The sequence below is a fragment of the Podarcis raffonei genome, chromosome 17, assembly GCF_027172205.1.
Source record: "Podarcis raffonei isolate rPodRaf1 chromosome 17, rPodRaf1.pri, whole genome shotgun sequence".
NCBI lineage: Eukaryota > Metazoa > Chordata > Lepidosauria > Squamata > Lacertidae > Podarcis > Podarcis raffonei.
Genome location: NC_070618.1, coordinates 10,332,259 through 10,358,146, shown reverse-complemented (window position 1 = coordinate 10,358,146; position 25,888 = coordinate 10,332,259). Strand labels below are relative to the sequence as shown.

At 44.3% G+C, this 25,888-nt stretch overlaps 1 long non-coding RNA gene across 1 annotated transcript; it reads right to left on the bottom strand.

Moving 5' to 3' along the window:
* Positions 1 to 11,857: 11,857 nt before the first annotated feature.
* Positions 11,858 to 23,307, bottom strand: LOC128405118 (uncharacterized). The gene is made up of 3 exons (XR_008328232.1): positions 23,042 to 23,307; positions 15,732 to 15,841; positions 11,858 to 11,973 (listed from the first exon to the last, which is right to left on the bottom strand). It is a non-coding gene; the product is annotated as an uncharacterized LOC128405118 (long non-coding RNA).
* Positions 23,308 to 25,888: the final 2,581 nt, after the last annotated feature.

Below are 25,888 nucleotides of genomic sequence, written 5' to 3'. Positions count from 1 at the left end.
TTGGGGTTTCTGCTGTTTTAATTGCGCCTTTGGCTGTGTCTGCGACTCTGCGACTCTCCAGTACTTAAACTTTACAAGTCTCTCGTTAGAAGGCTTTCCTTATTAGAGACGTACAGGCTCAGGATTTTCTCTACAAATCATTTTTTAAAAAAAGAAAGAGAACACTGGCATTTCACAATTGCAGCCTCAAAATCTGTTGGGCTCATGGCAGAGCTTGAACCTATAGCGAGCCTTGAACTCGTGACCTGAAGGATGGCAAGTGAGGATGCAGCTGATACTTGATAGATGGATGGCGGCTAACAGATTGAGGTTGAATCCTGACAAGACAGAAGTACTGTTTTTGGGGGACAGGGGGCGGGCGGGTGTGGGGGATTCCCTGGTCCTGAATGGGGTAACTGTGCCCCTGAAGGACCAGGTGCGCAGCCTGGGAGTCATTTTGGACTCACAGCTGTCCATGGAGGCGCAGGTTAATTCTGTGTCCAGGGCGGCTGTCTACCAGCTCCATCTGGTACGCAGGCTGAGACCCTACCTGCCCGCAGCCTGTCTTGCCAGAGTGGTGCATGTTCTAGTTATCTCCCACTTGGACTACTGCAATGCACTCTACGTGGGGCTACCTTTGAAGGTGACCCAGAAACTGCAATTAATCCAGAATGCGGCAGCTAGACTGGTGAATGGGAGTGGCCGCCGGGACCACATAACACTGGTTCTGAGAGATCTGCATTGGCTCCCAGTACGTTTCCGAGCACAATTCAAAGTGTTGGTGCTGACCTTTAAAGCCCTGAATGGCCTCAGTCCTGTATACCTGAAGGAGCATCTCCACCCCCATCGTTCTGCCCAGACACTGAGATCCAGCGCCGAGGGCCTTCTGGTGGTTCCCTCATTGCGAGAAGTGAGGTTACAGGGAACCAGACAGAGGGCCTTCTCAGTAGTGGCGCCCACCCTGTGGAACACCCTCCCTTCAGATGTGAAGGAAATAAGAAGCTATCTTATCTTTAAAAGACATCTGAAGGCAGCCCTGTTTAGGGAAGTTTTTAATGTCTGATGCTGTACTGTTTTTAATATTCAGTTGGAAGCCGCCCAGAGTGGCTGGGGAAACCCAGCCAGATGGGCGGGGTATAAATAATAAATTATTATTATTATTATTATTATTATTACTTCACTTTTGAGCTCCGGTCAAAGGAAAGGCGTGTCGGGATATCAGTCACATTACCTGAAAGAGCCACCTTGGACTGATGGCAAGGCAAGGCAAGGCAGAGTCAGATGATACTCCTTAAGAACGGGAAAGACCTGCTCTTGACTTCTAGCTACAGATTCTCTTGTCCTCAGCTGGACAAGACAATTCCTTGCAAAGGGGAGAACCTTGAAATGGAATGCCTAAGTGGCAGGTTTGCCAGAAAGAGTCAAATCTGAGTGCAAAAGTCAAATCATGCACATAATTATCTTTTTAAGGAAGCAGAAAACACCTTGTAATGAGAGAAAGGATGGAATGATCTCCAGGAAGAAGAGACAGTTCGAGTTATCCAGCGAGTGCAGAATGTGTTGTAAATTGGGAGTGTGTCTGCAGCAAAGCATTTGTGACATGTGATGTTAATGTGGTAAATGCAAACTGGCAATAGTTGCCAACTTGCATTTTAACATGTACATGGGAGTCCTGCTGAAATCTTAAGAATTAAAATTTCGTATCAAGGTAATTAATACCACACACTAAAAGAAGGAGGAGAAGAAATGGATCCTATGCCCTTAATATACTATGCAAATTAAAGAAATCTGCTCATTTCCTGCACAATCTACTCATCTGCTCTGTTTCTGCTAATTACAAAGTAGGCCAAGGAAGGACTATGTGGGTCACTAAAATCCTGCCCACTGGAAGTCATTAAGCACAAACACAGACCCTCCAAGTGTCCCTATTTTCCAGGGACAGTCCCATATTTACAGAAGCTACCCCGGTTTCTGATTTGATCCCAGAATGTCCTGCTTTTCCTTAGAATGTCCCTATTTTGATCAGAGTTATGCGACCCTCGAGCCAAGGAGATAAGTACGTAACTATACAACTTTTAGAAGACATCTGAAGGCAGCCCTGTATAGGGAAGTTTTTTAAATGTTTAATTATGTTTTTATATATGTTGGAAGCCGCCCAGAGTGGCTGGGGCAACCTAGTCAGATTGGCGGTGTGTTATTATTATTGAATAGGACATCCCTATTTTCATCGGAGAAATATTAGAGGGTATGCAATCATAGATGCTTAGAAGTAAAGTCCATTGACCACAATAGGACTTTCTTTCATGTAAGAGGTTGTAGGATTTCAAGTTTTCTGGAGTGGCATTCACCACACACTTTAAAACATACAGTTATAACCATGAGGGCTAGAAACCTACTGGTTTTAAAAACAACCACAATGCCCAGTATCCACTTTCTGTCCTTTTTCTGTACTTGTGGGGAATCATGCCAGGACTTCCATTTTGCTTGCAGTCCACCCTGATCATTACTAATGCTTTTACTGATTCCCCACCACCACCACCACGCAACCCGATTCAGAAAAATCTGATCAAAACTGGAAGGGAGACTCAAGAGGATGAGGGCCACAGGAATTTCCTTCAAGGAAAGATGGAGCATAGGTAGGAATGAAGAGGGTGGAGCATTTGCTAGCTTAAATATGTTGCCTTTCCTTTAAAAATGCAGCACAGTGCAGTAAAATCACAGCAGATAAATGCGTTATCATTCATTAACTTACGGAATGGGAAGAGCTTGCGCCTAACATCCCATATGTGTACAGCCCAAAATCGGATCAGATCCCAAACAGCTTTTATGAAATGTCTCAGTTGACCACAAGGGATAATTCCTTCCTTCCTTCCTTTTACAATGGACAATTTCTACAACCTAGGTGCTGTTATAGAAAAAGACACAGGTGGTGCTGTGGTCTAAACCACTGAGCCTCTTGGGCTTGCTGATCAAAAGGTCGGCGGTTTGAATCCCCGCAACGGAGTGAGCTCCCGTTGCTGTGTCCCTGCTCCTGCCAACCTAGCAGTTCAAAAGCACGTCAGTGCAAGTAGATAAATAGGTACCGCTGTGGCGGGAAGGTAAACGGTGTTTCCGTGCACTCTGGTTTCTGTCATGGTGTTCCATTGCACCAGAAGCGGTTTAGTCATGCTGGCCACATGACCTGGAAAGCTGTCTTTGGACAAACACCGGCTCCCTTGCCCTGAAAGCAAGATGAGCGCCACAACCCCATAGTCGCCTTTGACTGGATTTAACTGTCCAAGGGTCCTTTACCTTTTTTACCTTTTTATGGAAAAAGAGCTGGTTTGTGTGGACCTCCCTTGAAGCTGAAGTAAGGCCTCCAGTGAAGGTCTTAATAAACCAGGAAAGTTATTAGGAAGTCTAGTTACTTCGTCAGGTAATTTTGCCCTCCCCCCTTCCACCACCCTGCTGCCATTCACCCACCTCAATCATCACATACGTGTGTGTATATTTACAGAATCCCACCTGTTTTGTACAGGGGCCGTCCAGTGGAGTCACTAACTGGCAAGCTACACCACAAGGTCTGAATATGTTGCAGGAAGGGGCTGCTTCACAATTTTAACAGGATTTTGGGCCATACAGAGAAGCTGATTTGAAGGCTGAAAAGCAAGCCTTAATTAACTTATTGAAAAGGGTAAGAAGTGGCTTGATTAAGGTTTGTAAAGTAGCACCTCCGTGGGGAGAAAGTATTGGGCACTAAAGGGCTCTTAATTCTACCAGTGAAAAGCATAATTGGAACAAATGTCTGGAATTTAAAGTGGAAAGGATTCAAATTAGAAAGAAGGCACATTCTTCTTCTCTCTCTCTCTCTCTTAAAAATGAGAAGATGATTAACTATTGGAAGAATCTTGCCAAAGGAGAGAAAGAGGGTGGGTTTGCCTTGAGTTTCTGTCTTTAGATTAGGAACTGATACCCTTTGACAGATATGCTTCAGTAACCAAAGTATCAAAAGTTTAGTTAATTAGAATTCAGGGAGCTTGTCGATCTCAGGAGGCCTTCCTGGCCTTAAACTTTCTTAATTATAGCAGCACACTGGAATTGCTGCCCCAGTTGGACCGGTGTCAGCTTTCAATGTAAAGTGGGGGGGGGGGAGGGGGGAGGCAGCCTAAATTAAATCACCAACATGACCTTCAAGACATAACATGGGGTAGCATCATAATGTGTTATAATGTGAGACTCGATTGTCTTTGTGGGTTTTGCTGCTTAATAAATGTGTTCCTACTGTGGACATGTAGGCTATGGTTTTCCTCTGTTTAAAAATGGTAACGGGAGAACAATTAGAAGACCGGGAATAGCTAAAATGCTCACTTTTCCTTATTATTTCTCATCAAGCAGTCAGTGCTGCTGGATCTTCAACACAGCTATGCAAAGGTGGTCGGGGGGGGGGGGAGAGGAATTGCTTGTTGCAAAGCCCCTCCCTTGCCTTCCAGGAGGACATTAGCTAAGGATATTATTTCAACCCCAGGCTTTCTAGTAGTTAGCTAGCTCTTCTAGCTCCAATAGGACAGCACTTACCCAGAGCTCCCCAGGACTCAACACACTTCTGCTTTGCTTTAAGAACAGGTGTACTTGTATATCCCTTCTCTACTTCTAGGGCAGGCTTGTAGCAAAATTGTCATGCCCACACTTCTGTCAGCCTCTTAAAATAGTTAGGGAACTTTTTATTCTTTAATCAAGGTGTATGTTTCATAGAATTTGCTACCTGTATAGATTGTAACTTTGTGGTCTGAAACAGCATTTATTGTCGTTCCTATTTTATATAATAAAGCAAGCTATTTTTTTAGTCCTCTGTGAGAGCTTCTTGTGGGCATAAGATTAAGAGTCAACACATATATGTAACACACACATATATGTGATATATATCTGTGTGTGTGTGTGTGTGTGTGTGTGTGTGTTATATATGTGTGTTTGAGATATATATATATATATATATATATATATATATATATATATATCACATGTCATCACTCCGGAAAAATATCCTAAACTTCTCAGCAGTGTGTATATGAACATAAGGTAAAAAAGGTAAAGGACCCCTGGATGGTTAAGTCCAGTCAAAGGCGACTATGGGATTGAAAGGCTCATCTTGCTTTCAGGCTGAGGGAGCCGGCATTTGTCCACAGACAGCTTTCCGGGTCATGTGGCCAGCATGACTAAACCACTTCTGGTGCAATGGAACAGTGTGATGGAAGCCAGAATGCACGGAAACACTGTTTACCTTCCTACCGCAGTGGTACCTCTTTATCTACTTGCACTGGTGTGCTTTTTAACTGCTAGGTTGGCAGGAGCTGGGACAGAGCAACAGGAGCTCACCCTGTCATGGGGATTCAAGCCACCAACCTTCTGATCAGCAAGCCCAAGAGGCTCAGTGGTTTAGACCACAGTGCCACCCGCGTTGAGTGCTGGCCATGCACATGTACACATTCCTGCCCATGATCACTAAACCCCTCCTATCCCAAGACCACTTCCACCCCCCTTTCAAAACCCCAGGATATATTTTATCACGGAAAAGACACGGAAATTCTCCAGGTACATTATTAATCCTGGATGGGCTTGCCTGACTGAACGCAAGTGGAAACTTCTTTCATAAATCATGCAAGGTCAACCCGAGTTGGTATTTTCACTTCCCCTGTATTTTGAGGAATACAGGTAACGTTGCAAAGAGTGCCATCATTATGGCATCTGCTCTCAGAGAGGTCAGAACTTGCAGCTTGAAAAACATTTAATATTTATGGACAAGCACAGTTCTGGAATAATTTATTATTCTCGTAGCTTGGGCAAGGTTGTGAATTTCACTGCAGCTAGAAGCTGATCCACTGGTAGGTGTGGGGAGTGGGTTGGTGACACATCAGTAGGATAACTAGGAGTGGACTCTCAGCCGGGGACCAGAGAGCACAGTTAACATGGAACTTCTGCCTTTGAAAGCTCAGCTGGCGGGACAGAGAAATGTGCGGCAGGCCTTGAGAGAGATTTTTAATTATTCAGTGGTGTGACTCACTGCTTTAGGACTCACATTCTTGCTAGGTTGAACTCAAATCCTGCAGGACTGTGGCTTACTGGGCAGAGGAATATGTACCTTAGAAGACCTTAAGAGGGCCAGAGCTCAGGGACAGAGTATGCATTTTGTTTGTGCAAAAAGGTTCCAGGTTCAATTTAGGATGTTAGGAAGTTGTGAATGCTATCCTGAAAGTTTGAAGGGTAATATTTAGATCTATTGATAAATGGACTGTATAATGTCTTAGGATTAAGGGTTGGACAAAAGAGGTAAGGTTGGAGACAACATTAAGGACCCCGGCAAAATTAGCAAGCAGCTCCTTTGCTAGAGAAGTACAGGGGAATGCCACATTGTACAAAAAGTTAAAGGTAGCAGTGCTGACCAGTAAGAAAAACAACAACCCAAAATCTGTGTTATTTTTATGGGGCCAACCAAAAAAGTGTCACAAAATAGTGCACACTCTCGGAGTTAAGCAACAGTATAGCATGGTATGTAAGTTGTTAAAGCCTTTTGCCTATCTCATTTAGTCTGCCCTAAAACACGTACCCCTTCTCTCTACCCCTCTAGCAATGAACAGACCACATACTCTTAAGCTTAAAAGCTTTACTTACTAAATCCAAAGGTCTGATTCATGTATTGTTCCATGCAGCAGCAGAGAGAACCCAGGGTGCAAAATATAGTTTCAAACATGTTATCTGAAATTGCAGCAAGTTCAGACACGTCCGTCCTTGTTTCACTTCCTCCCTCACGAAGGAGAGGGTGTGATGCAGCTGAGTCTAGGAACAGAACTCTGTGGTCTTAACCCCTTCATGCACTAACTAGCACATGCATAGTTATGTTTGACTACAACTTCTCACAGGAAGAACACACCCTGTTTGGCTTCTAAAAGCACACCATCTAAAGTTAATCTCTGCTTTTCAATTACCAAGGAATCTGAGTGTTTCATCTAAGAATGAAGACATGATAGCTGGAGGTTGCTTTTGTTGTTTTGGTTTTGGTTTTGGTTGTCTTTCCAGAAATGAGGTATCAACACCTGGGTGCTTCTCCTTGGTGCAACTGAAACCTGAAGAGTACCTAACAGAGCCTCATATGAACACCGGGAACACCCATACTTACTTAAAACTCTTACTAGATGACAACACACAGCTTCATTACCATCCAATTTTTTTCTTTCTTCCCTAGCCTTTTCTTCCTTCCCACTCTTTGTTGTCTTTTATAATGCAGCCTGATTAAGAGTCCTGGAGAGTTTGAAAGCATGCACACTCTTTTGTGCCATTTTTCTTGGTTGAATAGAAGCATTGCCCTAATAGGGATACAAATAATGGCCAACAATGACCAGCTGATGGGTCAGGAACACCTTTGGAAGGTGAAAACCATTTTGATAAAAGACATACCATTCTCCTCTACCCCCAGCTAAGATGGATGTACCTTGGATATCTGCGAAGGAAAGAAAGGGCAAACTGCAGGTTGAGATAGAGCTTATGAAAGGTATGGGGAAAGAGAGAGATGTTTGGGCTCTGAAAGCATCTTAACATGCTAATAAACTTCCTGGTGATCTGATGGGGAAGCAGCAGTTGGCTTTGGCAGCCAAATGGCGTGCTTAAGTTGTGTATCTCCACAATTATTCTCAACCTCTATATTTGTAAAGAACTGCAAGTATTACACAATGCCTCTGGTATTCCCAGGGAATCCAAACCTGGTTAAGCATTGCACTCCTGTAACATCTCCCCGGTTGCGGAAATGGAGAGAACACAGCAGCATAAACAAAATATCCCTAGCTTTGCCAGATAACTGAATGTCAAGTGGCAGGGCATGAAATTCTCTGCTTGAGACTTTGGAGAAGCAAGTAGATGCCACTCTAGAGCAGCTTAATAGCATTTATTATTTAGAATGCTGATAGTCTGCTCTCGGAGGAGCTTACAGGGAACAACCTAGCATAGAAGAATCCTGTACAACCCCTACCATCGTGCAAGACAGTATCCGCTGTACTGACTGCAATGACATCCATCTGCTGTGCAGGCTGTAGGCAGAAACTGGTCCAGCATTTGCCATGGAAAACATTAGAAGCCAGAGGGATGAACACTGGTGGACATTCTATGTGAATCTGACCTTGGGATTAGAGCTGGACGATATATTGATATATCGTCCAAAACCAGTTTGAAGTCCATATTGTGATATCAGTTTCATAGTTTTCCCCCATGCTTTTTGTTAGTTTTCTTACTTGATAAACAAACACATACAGTAAAGTAGCCAAAATAATAAAATGACAACAACAACAACAAGAAACATACATACATACAACCATAAATCCGTAAGTTCTTACACATGGATTTATGTCACCATATTCTTTATTCCCAATTTTTTTCCTTCTCTGACAGACGTCCATCTTCCTCAAAGTGGGTATGTTTTGTCTATTTGTTAAACTGCTTTTTATCATTTCATCATTTCTGCTGTTTTCCACATACTATACTTATACTCCTTTTGGAGCTTTTCGTTAGGCTGTCTCCTGATTTTCTCCGTCATTTTTGCCAATTCAAGATATTCAAATAATTTATCCTGCCATTCCCTTTTTGTTGGTACTAATTCACTTTTCCAATTTCAGTTTCATAGATTTTGACCTGGCACTATATCATGAATCATGATGTGCATTAGGGCTGGGTGATGTATTGTCCAAAACTGGTTTCAAGTCCATATCATGATATTGGTTTCAGGATTTTTGACCTGGCAATTTATCATGAATAATGATGTGTGTGCGTGCGTGTGCGTGTGTGCACGCATGCTATGCAAAATTCGCATTCCCACAATGTGGGAAATTCACAATGTGGGAAAAACTGTAAAGCCAGCCAATGCTACATAGCTCCATCGTTGTTTCAGACACTGTGATATGTCAGTATATCACAATGTTTAGCTGGTGATATGCCACAAAGCTTAAAACCAAATATCGCCCAGCCCTACTTGGGATTTGCTCTAGGGTGCACATGCCATAGATTTAAGCCCTCTTACATCCCTGCCCGTCTTCCAGCTGTCTCCCAGATCTGCTTTCCATAACCCTTCAAGAAGGAGTACATTAATCAGAGCTCCCTTCCCTTTGCTGCGCTTCCACCAAGCGGCATCATGTGCTGCTAATGACTTCTACCCCTCCCCTACTACACCTTTGAAGTCAGCCACGAACGTGGTGCTTCACCAGGGGGACTTACACAAGGAAACTTTAAATGCCTTTGTTTTATTTTCTCTCCCTCCCCCTCTCTTTCTCTCTGATGATTGTTCTGTCATGTTCGGATAAACAACTGCAAGGGGGAGAAGGGAGGGTGTGAATACTTAACGGAATAAAAGGCTGCATTTTTTATTGGCTCCAGATGTCACCTGTCAGAGTTCATCACCATCCCTGCTGGGACTCGACTGGGCTGTTAATTCCTTGCTGAATCACGGAACGAGGCGGCACTTCTGCAAAAAGGAACCGGAGGGCAAAGCAGTCCTCCTAGACAGGTGTGTGAGAGAGTGAATGAGAAGAAGGTTCAACTTCATAGGAATAATCCTCCTGGATCATACCAAAGCCCCAGCGACTCCAGCATCCTGTTCTCACAGTAGCTAACCACATGCCTGTGGGAAGCCCAGAGGCAGGACATGAGTGGAACAGCAATCTTCTCGCAGCTGCATCTCCTGTCTATATATAGAGCAGGGATGATCCACCAGTGGGTGACCTGTCAGCCATTAATTAAATTCATTATTTGTTTTGTTTATTAAATCTCTTAGCTGTTTCTTCTTCTTCTTGCCCAAGGCAACTGAAAGCAGCTCACAACCAAACCAGAAACATGAATAATACCACGAGAAGTGAAGAATGGTCAGAAAAACCATAAAGACTCAGAAATGGTGAAAGATTATTGGGGGAGGGGGAGCAGAATAGCACACTGGAACTGGAATAAATGGTATTGTGTACAGAGCCTTGGTTCAATCAGACACACAAGCCATCAATTGATGTGAATTAATCCCACCCCAAACTATTGCATCTTCAGTAATTATGGGTGGTACAAGAGCTCTATCCAATGCTGGATTTACATATAAGCTAAACAAGCTAGAGCTTAGGGGCCCACTCTCTAGCCCCCCCCCCAAATATACTTCTTCTTAATTGTATTTCACTATTAATATTGTTGTTGTTTAGTCATTTAGTCGTGTCCGACTCTTCGTGACCCCATGGACCAGAGCACTATTAATATACTTTTTCTTAATTGTATTTCAGTTCAACAATTACTTTGATAAAATACAGTGGTACCTCGGGTTAAGAACTTAATTCATTCTGGAGGTCCGTTCTTAACCTGAAACTGTTCTTAACCTGAGGTACCACTTTAGCTAATGGGGCCTCCCGCTGCCGCAGTACAATTTCTGTTCTCATCCTGAAGCAAAGTTCTTAACCCGAGGTACTATTTCTGGATAAGTGGAGTCTGTAACCTGAAGCGTAGTAACCTGAAGCGTCTGTAACCCGAGGTACCACTGTACATATTTTGTTACGTGCAAATGGCTTTAGGTCCATAAATTAGGTCCATAAATTACCATACAGCATATATTTAACACAAAAAACAGCGACAATTTGTTGTTGAGAAAGGACAGCTGGACATATAAAGGGCCCCATTACCTTCAGTAGCTTAGGGCCTCATCAAACCTAAATCTGGCCCTGGCTCTATCTCTTGCAGATTCATCTGTGATAACTCATTTACACACGCAATGTCTTTAAGCTACGGTCAGTGGATACTGAACATATGCATATGTGAACCAACTGTTTGTCTCAGTTGACTTACTTCATAGAGCTGGTGTCAGGATTATCAAGTTAAAAACTGTCAAGGCTGTTTCTAAATGCACAAGACAATGAAAAGCCTTGAATCTGTCCCTGACAGTCAAATGCCTGCATTCCCAGAAACATGGAGGCCTTTCGTAACGTTGCACATTTTTAAGCCCACGTGCACTGCTAGTTACGTGAAAGGGCTTTAAAACCCTGTGCCAATCACACCTATGAGATTCTGTGCCATAAAGAAGCTGTTTATTATATAGTCCCTGGCACAGCTGGGATTCTGCAAGAGGCGACCTTCCTAAGCTTAGAGCTCAGCCGCAGGAAAAAACAGCCGCCGCCAGCTGACAGCTATTACAAAAGTGAGCGATCTAATCTAACTGGCACCTTGTGGCAAACCTTTTCAATAGCCGCAGGTTGCATCGTGGCATGCCTTGTAACATCATGTTCTACAGGTCTGCCATGTCAAACATGCCACCGCGTTCCTTTTGGGGGCACAGAATCAGCTGCTACACTTCTCACCTTTAATTATGCTTTTGCATAGCCAGCCAGGCAAAAAGGAATGTTACCATTCCCCCATAAAAGTTAGTGGTAATGAAATATTCAACTTTTTGCCCCATTTTTTTCAGGCACATTTACCCAGGAATAAATTTCCACTTATTCATTCCCGTAACTTACGTATCATTGGTAAGAGCCCAAACAGGTTAAACAAACTCAATTGGGGTTTCTTTTTAAATACTGTGCAATCAAGCAATAGAACCCCTTTAAAAAGCATGAAATCGAACAGCAGCATGCTTTAAATTGTAAACCATTTTTGATATTGTTCAAAGCACTCAGAGGAAAGGGGTTTGCCTTTCTTCAACAAACTCTCAAAAGAAGGGTGTCCATTGTTGTTGTTGTTGTACCACCCTGTCCTTCTGGCTGGGCTTCCCCAGCCACTCTGGGCAGCTTCCCGCAGAATATAAAAACATATTAATATTTCAAACATTTATAACTTTCTGATACAGGGCTGCCTTCAGCACCACCAAGGAGAAGGCCCAGCTTACCAACCTGGATCTCAGGAGGCCTATGTTTCTCTTGCAGCTCTAAGAAACCAAAGAAGGATTTTATGGGAGGTGGTGTTCTTTGAAGGAGGCAGAGTCTATGTTCTGAAGATCAAAAGCAGTTTCTTCAGCTGGGCCTGGAAACAAAGAGGCAACGGATATTGTCAGGGAACTGCTATCGCAGCCAGGAGTGGAGGAAGGGCTCCCAAGCGATGCCGGAGAAGGTCCCAGCAGGAAAGGAGGGGACTCAGCGACCGGGGAAGGGAATCAGCGTTACACCAGGGAGAAAGGCGGGCAGAGGCGGGCTTCGGAGAGATGGCTCCAGGACTCTTCACCAGAGACTAGCGAGGAGAGTACGGGTCCTCTACTGCACACACCCACCCTGCGCAGAAGACTTCCGCGCAGGGAGGCTAGGCAAAGACTATCCGTCAAGGAACTTTTATGTTGGAAGAAGTTCAGGAAACGCCCACTGACGGATTCTGCCAGTGACTGAGACAGACGCGGAATCAGGGCTGTCCAGCCAGGGAAAGGTTTATCCAGGCAACCTCGCCGAGAGCGGCGGCAACTTACGCACGAGCAACCCCCCAATTCCCATTACAGATATATTGGAATATAATCATGAAAGAATAAAGTGGCCTCTCCAACTAGGCTCTGACATTTCTGAACCACCTTCAAGGGCAGCCCCATGCAGAGAACAATGGCAGTACCAAGGCACGCATTACCAAATGGAAGTACAGTCATACCTTTGTTCTTGAACGCCTTGGGACTTGAAAGTTTTGGCTCCCGAACACCGCAAACCCAGAAGTACGTGTTCCAGTTTCTGAACTTTTTTACCGGAAGCTGAACGTTCAATGCGGCTTCCGATTGGCTACAGGAGCTTCCTGAGGCCAATCAGAAGCCACGCCTTGGTTTCCGAACATTTTCGGAAGATGAACGGACATCTGGAATGGATTCCATTTGAGACCCAAGATACGACTGTGGTTTATATAAAACTAGGTTATCCATCTGTTCAAGTGCACAGTTAACGACAGATAACGGGGATGCCAAAAATTCCTGTTGGGTAAATACTCCCTTGGCTATAGAAATAACTATTTTGTATAGAAAACAAAGGTCCAATCTTAAGTTTAGTTCTCCCCCATTTCTGCATCAGTTTACAATTAAAAAAAATGTAATCATGAAAATTCACCAGCATTTTAGTGCTCTTAATATACACATTTTAAGATGAAATTTTGCTTCATATACTCACTTTTGCAAGGCATTTCCCCAAATATAATGCATTTTGTGTGGTCTCACCCCAGAGATAGATAGATAGATAGATAGATAGATAGATAGATAGATAGATGATAGATAGATAGATAGATAGATAGATAGATAGAGGACACTTTACCTCAATATACATATTTTTATACACATTATTTAGTCAGAGACCTCTATTGCAAAATTCAGAGAAGAACGAATTTCAAAGGCTAACAAATTTTGAAAGATTGTTTTGGGAAGAGCAAATTAAACAGGTTCCCATTAAAATGAACCAAAACTTCTCCCCCATTCCTACACCAGGTACCTGAGTACAGGACTGCAATCTTAGCACCAGTGTTTGAGGAGTTAATGGTGAGAGAGCGCTCTTTCATCCTGTGTGAGACGGCAGTAGCCTTCATAAAAGGCTTGAAAAAGGATGGGAGTGTCTTGATGGTGCCCTAAGAACCTCTAAGAATGAACTATTGACTTTCCTGCCTGAAGCACCTTCCAGTTTCCTTGTGCAAGCAGCGCCAGGAGACCCAAGCAAAGGCCAGGGATTAGTTTAACTAAAAGCTAGCTGAGCATGACAGATTCCCAACTACTTGAAACCAGAAGGAACAGCAGTAATGGCGCTGACAGCGAGTACTGGAAGGCAAACCGAACCTGCAGCTACAGTGGTAACAGTAAACACTCTTATTTATGGGAATGTCTGTTCCTTCAGCTCATCATGTTGGCATAAAATCACCTGACCTTTATACCAGCTTACAGGTGCCAATGTGTTTAATCAGCAGGCTACCCACCCAGGGAACTTTGATAACACCTGACGGAGGAGACTTTGCAGTTGCTTACAAGAGCAAATTGGCTGAACAGATGCGATCTATGCATGAGTGACATTGAACAGGATGTACGAAACATATTCCTGGGGAAGCAGCAAGCCGTGTATTGATGTGTTAACACCAGTGATTTTTGCCTCGCTGATGGCTCAGGTGAAGAGGAGCGAGGTGCCACTTCCGTGGGTGGGTTCGGAATACTTAAACATGCGCAAGTAAATTGTTGCAGCCCACAGCAGTCGCCTGGGAGGGCTTCTGTTCCGATTGCCAATATGACTTGGCAGCCTGTAGAATTCCCTCCCAGGAACAAAGATCCGGGCCTGTTCAAAGGCAAGCAGAATCCTCCGGTCTCCATGGAAACATGGAGCCATCGCTGCTAGGTGCACGATGTACATTAACACTGCCTCCTTGCCATCACAAAAGATGAGAGGCCTGGCTAGCACTCTTCTCCGGCACCCTGTGGTTTCTATAGATATGTGCAGCTGTCTCTGCTTAGTGTGGGACTTGTACAGTTAAAAGGGATTAGGAGTTACATCAACTGTTACCTAGAACTTTGCAGTTTCCATGGCAACATGTATGGGCCAAGGCACCAAAGTATGGTCTTGCATATAGGTGTTTCTGTGTGTGTGTGTGTGTGTGTGTGTGTGTGTGTGTGTATAGATGATAGATAGATAGATGATAGATAGATAGATGATAGATAGATGTAGATAGATAGCCTTGGTAACAGACTGGATGAGAGCCAATTCATTGAAGCTTAATACAGAGAAGACTGAAGGATCAGGTGCATAGCTTGGGGGTACTTGTTGCTCCAGTACTTTTGCTTGAGGCTCACATGGCTTTGGCAGTGCAGAGTGCCTTCCAACAGCTTTTGCTGGTGGCCCCAGCTGCACCCCTATCTGGACATGGATAGCCTAAATTCTGTTGTCTATGCTCTGGTAACCTCTAGGTTAGATTACTGCAATACAGTGGTACCTCTGGTTGCGAATGGGATCCGTTCCGGAGGCCCGTTCGCAATGTGAAAAGCCCGCAACCGGAAGTGCCGTATCTGCACAGGTGCGTGGTGTGATTTGGCACTTGTGCATATGCACGAAGCACAATTTAGCCCTACTGCACATGTGCGAGCGGCTAAACCCGGAAGTAACCCTTTCCGGTACTTCTGGGTCACCGTGGGACGCAACCTGAAAAAGTGTAACACGAAGCAAATGTAACATGAGGTATGACTGTATGTTATACGTGGGGCTGCCTTTGGAGACTGTTTGGAAATGGGAGCTGGTGCAGAATTCAGCAGGGAGGTTGCTTACCATGGAACACTGTCTGAAAACACATAGCACCAATCCTGTCTCAACTGCACTGCTATCAACTAGTTCCTGGGCCCAATTCAAAGTGCTGATTTTGACCTATAAAGCCTTATTCGGCTCAGAATACCAGTACTTGAAGAACTGCCTCTCCCCACATGAACAGTCCTTGCATTCTTATTATGAAGCCTTTCTCCATGTCCCCCTCTGATACGGTGTGTGGCAACATGAGAACAGGCCTTCTTGGTGGTGGCTCCCTGTTTATGGAATGCCCTTCCACAAGCACATGCCTGGTGCCATCACTCTCTGATTTTAGGCACTAGGCAAAATCATCCTTATTTATCCAGGCCTTTGTATCTTAATTTTCTGTTTATCTTTTTCTGGAGTGGAGTTGGATCTGTTCTTCTCGTATTTCTTGTGTGTTTTAAGTTGTTTTATCCTTGTTTTTAATGTTTTTAAGATTTTTTCTCTCTTTTTCCCAAAAAGGCATCTAATAAATATAATAAGTAAACATGAATAAAATATACTACTCACCTTTCCGTTCAGACTGAGGCAAGCAAGCAAATATGCCATCCCATTAGGCCTGTAGGTTCTTAACATCCAACTTTCTCTTCTTTTTCCCCCGACGAGAAGATTGGAGGCATCTGAAGAAGCAAGGGAGGCTGTTCAGTGAGCTGTTTGCTGGGCTGAGGCCTAAAATGCTGATGTATGGAAGCTGCCAAGGCTTTGAGGTTAAATATTCTTCTCTCTCCATATTTAATATTATTCATAAATAAAACTTATTGAACAACAATATCACGCTGACCTCCCACAGCCTCCAGAAGAAAAGAGACTAAGTCACTTTTTAAATAATAGAGGGTATACACAGTGCCTACATATTCATATTCCTGCATCACAGGGGGTTCGACTGGAAATCCTCAGGGTCCATTCCAACTCTACAATTCTGTGATTCATTTCCCAGATCTGGCTAAGAAAGTGGCGGCAGAGAACCATGGCCTAACCAGTGCCAGATTTACGTAAAAGCTAAACAAACTATGGCTCTCCCCACTCTCTTGGGCCTCCCCAAAAAAATTAAAGAAAAAAACTGGATGTACATTTCCAAAATATAATATAAAAGACAAATAAAATAAAACCTACATACAGCAACAGTGTTTTGTGTTGTGTAGGCTCCTATGAGTCTTGTGTTGTGTAGGCTCCTATGAGTAAGTAATGGGCCCAGCCTGCTAGCCTTCTCCCTAAAATATCACTGGTTTGCTCATTTCTATATATAGGGTGCCTACATTCTGCATGGCAACATGTAGCATGCAGCTGCAGACTGCAGTGCAGCACAGTTGACTGTAGGTCAAGCTGTTGTACCTGTTATCTAATATTAAAGAGTGTTTGTAGACTGATAATATATTTTGTTATGTGCATAGCTGTCAACTTTTCCCATTTTTAAGGGAAATTCCCTTATTCCAAATAGGATTCCTCACAAGAAAAGGGAAAAGTTGATAGCTATGGTTATGTGCAAATGGCTTTAGATATCTATCAGGTCCATAAATTACCATATAGCATATGTTCAACACACAAAAACAACGACAATTTGTTGTTGACAAAGGACAGCTGGACATATAAAGGGCCCCATTACCTTCAGTAGCTTAGGGCCTCATCAAACCTAAATCTGGCCCTGCCTAAGCCCCATACAGAGTGCTGCTCTGCAAAGAGGAGAAGAGCTGACAGCTGAGCTAGATTACTACGTGATTCCCCTGCTTATATATATATATATTTATGTAATTAATTTTTATTGGATTAAAATCAACACACACACAACAAAAGCTTGAAAAAAGAAAACAAAATGAAGTTCAATATATCTCTTACAAACAAACAAAAACAATAGAACAATACAGTACATCACAAATTTACAAAAATATTCCATCAACTTCCGATTTCCTTGATATGGGTTCTTTGTTTACTTAATTACTTGCCTCTATTTTTCAATAAACTTTATCCTTATTAAAGCTTGTTTGACTTCATTATACCTTAATCAGTTCCGAGAGTTATTCGAAGCATTCTAAAGTTCTTATATGGGGACACTCGCTTCCACATTTCTAAGTACAACCTCCAGCTGGGGAATGCAATCAAGCAAGGCTTGGGCAACCTGTGGCCCTCTGGTTGATGTTGGACTACAATTCGCATCATCCATTATCCAGGCTGGCTGGGGCTGATGGGATTTGGAGTCCACACACAGCTACAGGGCCACAGGTGCCCCATCTCTGCAAAAAAGAGATACGTAGTAATGTGAGGTTTTCAGAACCCACTGGTTATTTCCATTCACATCCAACGCCTGTCCTTTGTAGCTGCTTCTATAGCCTTGGAGCCTGACCTTAGTTCCTACTGAAACAGAACTGCAGTTAAACCATGACTATCATGTCGTATAGATGTAAATTTATGTGGATTGTCTTTAAGTGCACCACTTAGAAATGTGAATATTTAACCCATGTAGAAATGTAACCAACATTTAACAGATATAGATTGCATTCAACCTACTGGACTATGCTAAATTTATAGCGGACTAATGTGTCTTTGTAATCTAACAGGAAACTCCATATTTACTTGGGGGGCTGCGTTCCAAGGCACTGTGCACATCTTCTGTGGGACGCGCATAAGCCTGCCCCACCCCATTCTGCCCCACCCCCTTGCAGTGCCAAAAATGGCATGTGTGTCAGTGGCCACGCATGTGTTAATTGCGCACAAATGGGGAGTTACCTGTATTGCTAATCAGGACTGATTGGGCAATGCTAGCTCCCAGGGCATTATCAAAATTTTGATTTCGAGAACAGTTTACAGCTACTCTTATAACTACTCTGTTGTGAACTCTGAAATAAGTAATTTATGAAAAGCTGCAGGATTTCTCACCACTGTGTCCTCAGAAATCAGAAAGCATGTAACTTATTTGTAAAGTGTTTCTTAAACTATTGATCATGCTATTGATTAGCCTTGCTCCATCAGTTCGCCTTGCAGTAGGAGTTTGGCTTTAAAGGTAATTCTCTCCCCCCCCCCACTCCATGGCCATAGCTTTTTAGATGCAGTATGCAAACTTTAACCTAGGAGGGGAGGGAATTCTGTTCCCGTACATCAGGCACGTCCAACCTCAAGTTTGCCTGTGATCTACCAACAAGTATCAAAAACTGGCAGTGATCTAGCACCCTCCGAAGTCATTAAAGTTTATGAAATAAATAAATAAATAAATAAATAAATAAATAAATAAATAAACCTTCATTTCACAGATACAGTAGTTATGTTTGGATATCGTTATGACAGATCCAAATACTTACTAGATTGAGAAGTAACTAAACAAGTGAGAAAAGTCAAACTATATTTTTATATTAGTTTGCACAGATGTGAGGAGCCAGCTTCTCTCTCTCTCTCTCTCTCTCTCTCTCTCTCTCTCTCTCTCTGTTAACTCTTTCCCTTCCGAGTTGCGTCCTTCCTTGCTCCGTGATTCTCATTCCCTGCCCATCCTCTCCTCTGTCAAAGGGAGCCGCACAGCTGATGTGGATCCCCATAGTGCCTGCCCTCCCTCCCTCCCCATCAAAGGGGGCCATTCAGCTGTTCCTGGTCCTGATCCCCATCGGAAAAGCAATGCTAAGCAACGCCTCCCCTCTTCCAGCGGCATCACGCAGACCTCTCCCCAGCTCCCTTGCACCTCCCTCCGTCTCCCTGCGCCCGTGCGCTGCTCAGGGTTGCATTGCTGTGGAGACTGGTGGTAGTGGCTACTGCATCTGAGGTTGCAGAGAAAGGCCCTGCCATTGACCAGAAACAACCCAGCGGTCGACCTGGGGCTTGCGATCGATGTGTTGTACATGGCTGCTGTACATTATATTATTTCCATCAGAAGACCTTCTATTGCACAACATTTTCATTTTCTCCCACTGAAACTAGATATGGGCAGTTCTGCAAGAGGAGTAAGGCTGCCATTTTGTGCCTACTTTAATGGGAGTAAGCCATTTTGAACTCAATGGGACTTGCTTTTGAATAGACATGCAGAAGACTAAGAAGAGCGGTGCTGGGTCAGTCTAAAGGCCTATCAATCTTGTCTAGCATTGTCTTCTAACTTCTTGCAGTTGCCAATCAGAGACATCTAGGAAACCCCAAAACAAGACATGGGCACAATAGCACTCCCTTACTTGTGTTCCCCCAGCAAGTGGTATTCAGAGGCACACATGCCCTGTAAATGCCCACTTCACAGAAGCAGAGCAATCTACATTATCTTCCATTAATTAGCGATGCCTGCATCTAAGATATGATATTCATTTTCACACATATTCTAATTTGTGGTGCTGATCTTCTGCCTCTCCTGAGCTATTGATGGAATCAGCCCTTAATAATTAAGTGTCAGGGATTCATTGATTAAAAGCTAGGAGACACCATTCCCCCCCCCCCTCCTTGCATATTTATAGATGTGCATTCACAAAGGGAGAACTGCCTCACTGGATCAAAATTAAGGTCCATGGAGCTCAGGGGTGAGGCAGTCTGCAGTTCCTAAGACCTAACATCACACAGTTCTTGGTGTAATATCACGTGGGTGGCAAGTAGGAAGGAAATCCAGGGTAAGGAGGGGAGAGGGAGGGAGGGAGGGAGGGAGGGAGAGAGAGAGAGAGAGAGGCTGGATCTATATTCACTCTTTAAACGTTCTTAGATTGATATTTTTGATATCATTCGAAAACATAAAGGCATTTGGTTTCTCTGCTTCCTTTTCTACAAGGTCTACCTACTTATTTGATGGGGATAACTCTGCAGCACCCTCTGGTGTCACATTTTAATAATGCATTATTAACGTTTTAAAAGAATGTCATTTTTAGCGTTAAAAACCATGAGTGTAGATGAGTCCAGAGAGAGAGAGAGAGAGAGAGAGAGAGAGAGAGAGAGAGCTGTTCTCAACCATTTTTGGTTCCAGCCCTGCTCACTGCTGGCATGAACACCTTGAAAGATTAGCCTCCAGGGGACCCTTGACATCATCATCATCATCATCATCATCATCACCATCATCATTATTCCCCACCCAACTGGCTGGGTTGCCCCAGCCCCACATACAAAAGGTCACCCACCCCCGACCTAGTTAGTCCACTTCTCAAGTAGAGCATATGACAGCCATTCCTGTTGTCCCACCCCCAAAAAAATAGCCTTTAGAAGTATACTGCTTCTGTACATCAGTGTTATATATTTTAGCTGTCATAACCAGTGCTTCTTCCCTAGAAAAATAGGTGCCAGTACTCACGATGAAGTTGTTTCAGTGTCACACTTTTTAACCAAAAAAGGGATGCTGGTTACTGAGTACCCTTGAGTACCCCCTGAAAAAAGCACTGGTCATAACCAGTATCAATTGATAGACCCATCCTCCATTAATGTTTTTTTAAAGCCATCTGTGGAGTTGGTTTCACAATGCAAATGAAGCCTGCACATTTTCAGAGACAGTCAGTGGCTGCCCTTTGCGATGTACTTTGTCTACAAAGTGACAACTGGTTAGTGAAGCATCACGTTCATGCAAATGATTATGGAGGCAATCACCGCCTCAGTACTCAACAGTGGACAAATCACCCTGTTATTACTCAACACAATAATCCAATGAGGGCAAGCTATCGTAAAAAAAACCAAGCATATTCATTCCTTTTAAAATACTTGCTTTGATGAGGGCTAAACAAGGTGGGATGTGGGAGTTCTGAGATTAGGATCTAATTCAGGTTTTTCCATTTAGTAGCTAAAGGACTCCTGGACGGTTGAGTCCAGTCAAATGCAACTATGGGGTTGTGGCGCTCATCTCACTTTCAGGCCAAGGGAGCTGGCGTTTGTCCACAGACAGCTTTCCAGGTCATGTGGCCAGCATGACTAAACTGCTTCTGGTGCAATGGGACACTGTGACAGAAATCAGAGCACACAGAAACGCCTTTTACCTTCCTGCCACAGTGGTACCCATCTGTCTATTTGCACTGGTGTGCTTTTGAACTGCTAGGTTGGCAGGAGCTGGGACAGAGCAACGGGAGCTCACTCCGTCACAGGGATTTGAACCACTGACCTTCGGATCGGTAAGCCCAAGAGGCTCAATGGTTTAGACCACAGCGCCACCAGCTCCCTTTCATTTAGTAATTAGTAGCCCGATGTAGTTGCTTTGAAGACTGGGGAAGGGATCCTTTCAGAGAGAGAGCTGGACCTTATCATCTTGCCCTCTCCCTGAGGCATCTGTTAATCACTCCCTGTGCCTTCTATTAACAGTGTTGTCAGGTACAACACCTGTACCTAACCCCCACTCTACCCTGACCCCTTGAGCAGTTTCTGGAAAAGTTTCTGGAAAAGAGCAGTTTCTAGAAAATTTCTAGAAGGAAAGGGTTGACCTCCCTCCCCCAGAGGGCCACTGTTCCAAGCTTCAAAGCAGTCTAGGGTTGGATGAACCTGTCAATTTAGGTCTTTCTCATTTTTCCAATCTTAGGGCAGCATAGCGTTCAACTAAATAATTGCCCAAGTAGAACGACTTCCCTTTGTGCAATGGGACTTCCCTGCCCTGTGTCTTCCCCTTGTGTACACCCCACATTGTCCCTGCTCCAGAGGGTTGGGAGGATACCTAGGACATATTTGGGGGGGGATGTTGCACAGAGGGAAGAGGGAATGTCCTGTTGCACACTCAGGCATTGTTTTGCTTGCACAATTTAATTCAATTGAATGCCACCCACAAAATCAGCTCCGCATCAGTTTGCCTTTAAAAAAGAAAGAAAGAAAAGGAAGTCCTCATGAAAATTCCTAATATGCAAAATTTCCTCCCTCATATAATACACCCTTGAAGCATGTCTGTGTTTCGTTTCACGTATCATTTCAGGAAGAAGAGAAGAAGAAGAGTTTGGATTTGATATCCCGCCTTTCACTCCTCTTCAGGAGTCTCAAAGCGGCTAACATTCTCCTTTCCCTTCCACTCCCACAACAAACACTCTGTGAGGTGAGTGGGGCTGAGAGACTTCAGAGAAGTGTGACTGGCCCAAGGTCACCCAGCAGCGACACTCTTAGGGATCCACAGAGTTTGCACATCATGTGTAACAGACCTCAGCAACTAAGCATTTTGGCTAATCTACTTTATTTACATATAAACACACACGGAGCACTGCAACATGGCTCCCTCTCTCTCTAGCATCAGACAGCAAAGAGGAAAAAACAAAGGACAATAGTCCCACTTCACGGAACACAGTAACACAAACATCCTGTCTCTGTCACTTCCCACTCTGTGGAGTCAAAACATGTGAAAGACAACAATCCCATGACTGCAATGATGGAGCAGGAATTCTAACAGTTGTTAGGGGCACAAAATGTCAACACCCGGTGTGCGCTTTCATTTCGTGCGAACCACGAAGCGACCTCTACAGATAACGGAATGACTTTTCTTTTCTGATCTCTGTGGCTGTGGTCTCCTGGGTGACACAGACACCATTAGGCAGTAGAATGTCCATGTGTACTCCAGCCATTTCCCTCCTCCTACTCAACCCTGCTCTGCACTGCCCCAGGCGGTGGCAACCCACACTATGCCACCATGGAGAGTTGGTTGGATCTAAGGCAGTATGTTATAATGAGCAATTATATTTTCCTCCTCTGCTTATAATGTTTATTCACCCAGGAACACAAACCCTTGAGCCTATGTTTCCGATTGTATTTATCAGCACTTAACAAATTCTAATTACATTAAAGTCAATGAAAGGTACAGGGGAGAACCCCTATTCACCTAGGGTTGCAAACCAGGACATGACTTGCCAGATCAAACTTTCGGTAGTTAAGCTCTACAAATAAAATTGTTGGGATATACAGGACCCTCAGGCTTGTCCACAAACCTCATTTCCTGAGCTGCAAGTTGTCTCCAGACACATATGAATCTACTAACAATTTTCTAAGGACTTCCATTCCTACTCGGGAGAGGCCAAAGGATGTCAGGATAGGCATAAAGACTCCTTTCTCAAGATGCCGCAGACATCAAAGGAAGGCTGTGGAGAACAAGTTTTTGAAATGTTAATGAGTTGTACCTCTGGGCCTTGTCAGCTCAAACTCTGGAGGGAAAGAGAGCCTTGGAATTTGAAAGGAAAATCAGAAAAGAAAATTGGGTGACCGTCCATACTCCACAACAGGGGAAATTTAACAAAATGGATAGGATATAGAACATACATCTTCACCATGCAGACTGGATCCGAAGGTGAGAGGCATCTCTAAGTTTTCACCGATTCCTTCAACAAGCTGCAGTCCCTCATGCCACATACAGAAGGTCCCAACTCTCTGGGAAAAGCTTTTTGGGAGGCAAGAGACACTGAAGAACAGGGAAGACAGGCAGAAAAACACCTCCTTCCACAAGTTGAATTCCCTCCCCCAAGCTTTATCTGACCCCAATAAGGAAGTGTTTTGGACATGTGGCTTAGCTAATTTTCTGAACACTGTGGAACAAGAGACATTTGTGTTCAAATTTTCTGGCTTCATAAAGATCCCAGGGGGCAAAGTAAGTCAGCTGTCATTAGGGAGGAGGCAGGCATCAGTTTTAAATAGATTCATACACAGAATTTGACAGTTCCAACTGGATCAAACTCTCAGCTGCTCACGCATTTTTGTTGCTGCTGTTTATGCGCTGGTTGCTTTAGGAAATCTGGAGCGAATAATATTAGTACGATACCGTAATAATGTGTATGAAACGCAACAATTGTTGTATCTTTAGCAGAAATGGGGGGAAGACACCTCACTTCTCATTAAGGAGTGAGTGGGGAATTAGGGGGCGGAAATCCATGCAGATAAGCTGGGCATTGAGATTTTCAGAAAACTCCATCCTTAGTTGTGGTGATCACACAGGGTCCCCGGACGTTTCACCGTCTGTTGATCCCCGTGCCACCACTTTATTTCTCGCTGCCACCACTCAGGCCCTACCTGGTACAATACCGGGTCCAGTCAGGGTTAAATTGGAACATAAACTTTTATTTATTTATTGCAGTTTAACAAGCGTGTGGTTTCATAAACAGTATCAGTCCATTACAATCATGGGGTGCCTATCCAGACCTATAACTTCCACAACCTGCTCTCACTCACTAAACCACCTCTCAGATATTTCCTTGTCTTCCTAGCTCCTAACTGTTCCTGACTCAGCTTATTTCGCTACACTAACTCAACCTACCCACAAACTCTATCCCAATTCATTCCCACTCCAACCACCCACCCAACGAACTTCCCCTTCACCCCTCCCAGAGCTGGTTTTATAGTCCCTCTGACTCCACCCCCCTGGGTTCTGATTGGGTAACCTGTTTAACTATTTCACCTCCAGCACTCTCATATGTTAATGACACATTAGTTGCTACAGCACCATGGAGAGGGCCGGAAGTGAACAGAGGACTTTTGAGCCTCTGGCTCCAGTCCACATCTCCTTGGCGCCACCCACTTTTTGAGATCTAGATTCCTTAAAGGAACAACGCCTCTTGCACTCCCTTGTACCCTTGGGCTGGCAAGATAATTTAGGAAGCACTTGACTTCTTGGATACAAGGAAGGTACCCGCAAAAGCCCTGGCTCTAGTTCTATGGCAGTTGTGCTGTGGGATCTAGTTCAGAATGTTCTGGCCTGTCAGCCACAGCTTCACTAGGACCCTGATCACCACCACCAGAGTCAGGAACCAGGTCTGGCTCCTTAACCGGTGACCCAGTAACCTCTCACCCAGTGTCCTGGTCACTACTGGACTCTGTGTTCATGACACCAGGTCAGCGGTGGAGGAAGCTGCTCAGGCTTCTGGGGCGGCACGCCCGGGGACGGGGCAAGCTGCCCATAGGGGCGGGGCAAGGGGGTGAGCCGCCCATAGAGACAGGGTGCACTGCGGGGCCTCTGGAGTCTACATGCCTCCTCTCACTCAGCTGCCCTACAGCTGGGGGGGGGGGAGGCAGTGGGCGGATCATTTGGGCAGCATGGAGCCTGCATGTGCCCAAGCCACTGTGTCTCTCCCAAAAGAGACGTGTGGCTCAGGCGCACTACAGGCCCTGCGGTGAGTGCCATCCAGCATTCTGTCACACACACCCTCAGTGGTGACACCCGGGGTGGCGTGCACCCGACGCACCTCCCTTCCTCCGCCCCTGCACCAGGTCTGCCATTTCCGGGGGCTGGATCCGGCCCAATCGCCTTCTAAATCCAGCCCGCAGGCAGTCCGGGAACCAGTGTGTTTTTACATGAGTAGAATGTGTCCTTTTATTTAAAATGCATCTCTGGGTTATTTGTGGGGCCTGCCTGGTGTTTTTACATGAGTAGAATGTGTGCTTTTATTTAAAATGCATCTCAGGGTTATTTGTGGGGCATAGGAATTTGTTCTTTCTTTCTTTTTCTTCCCCAAAATATAGTCCGGCCCCCTACAAAGTTTGAGGGACAGTGGACTGGCTCCCTGCTGAAAAAGTTTGCTGTCCTCTGGATTACTATGTCCAAACAATTTTCTTTCCTTCTTTTTTTTTGGGGGGGGGGGGACACATCCTGCCTAAGATGCAAAAGAAGACACAAAAACTCCCAAGTATGTTCAGGGGAGTTCATTACTTTTGAAAACCAAGTCCCCGCCCCAGGTCAGATACTCTGTTGGGTCCATGCAACTGTTGTCCCAAGCATTTTGTTCCCTGTTGTTCGCATCGTAGCTTTTCTGAGTCAGCCTGCAGGTGCTTGCTTGCTCAGCTAGATCCAA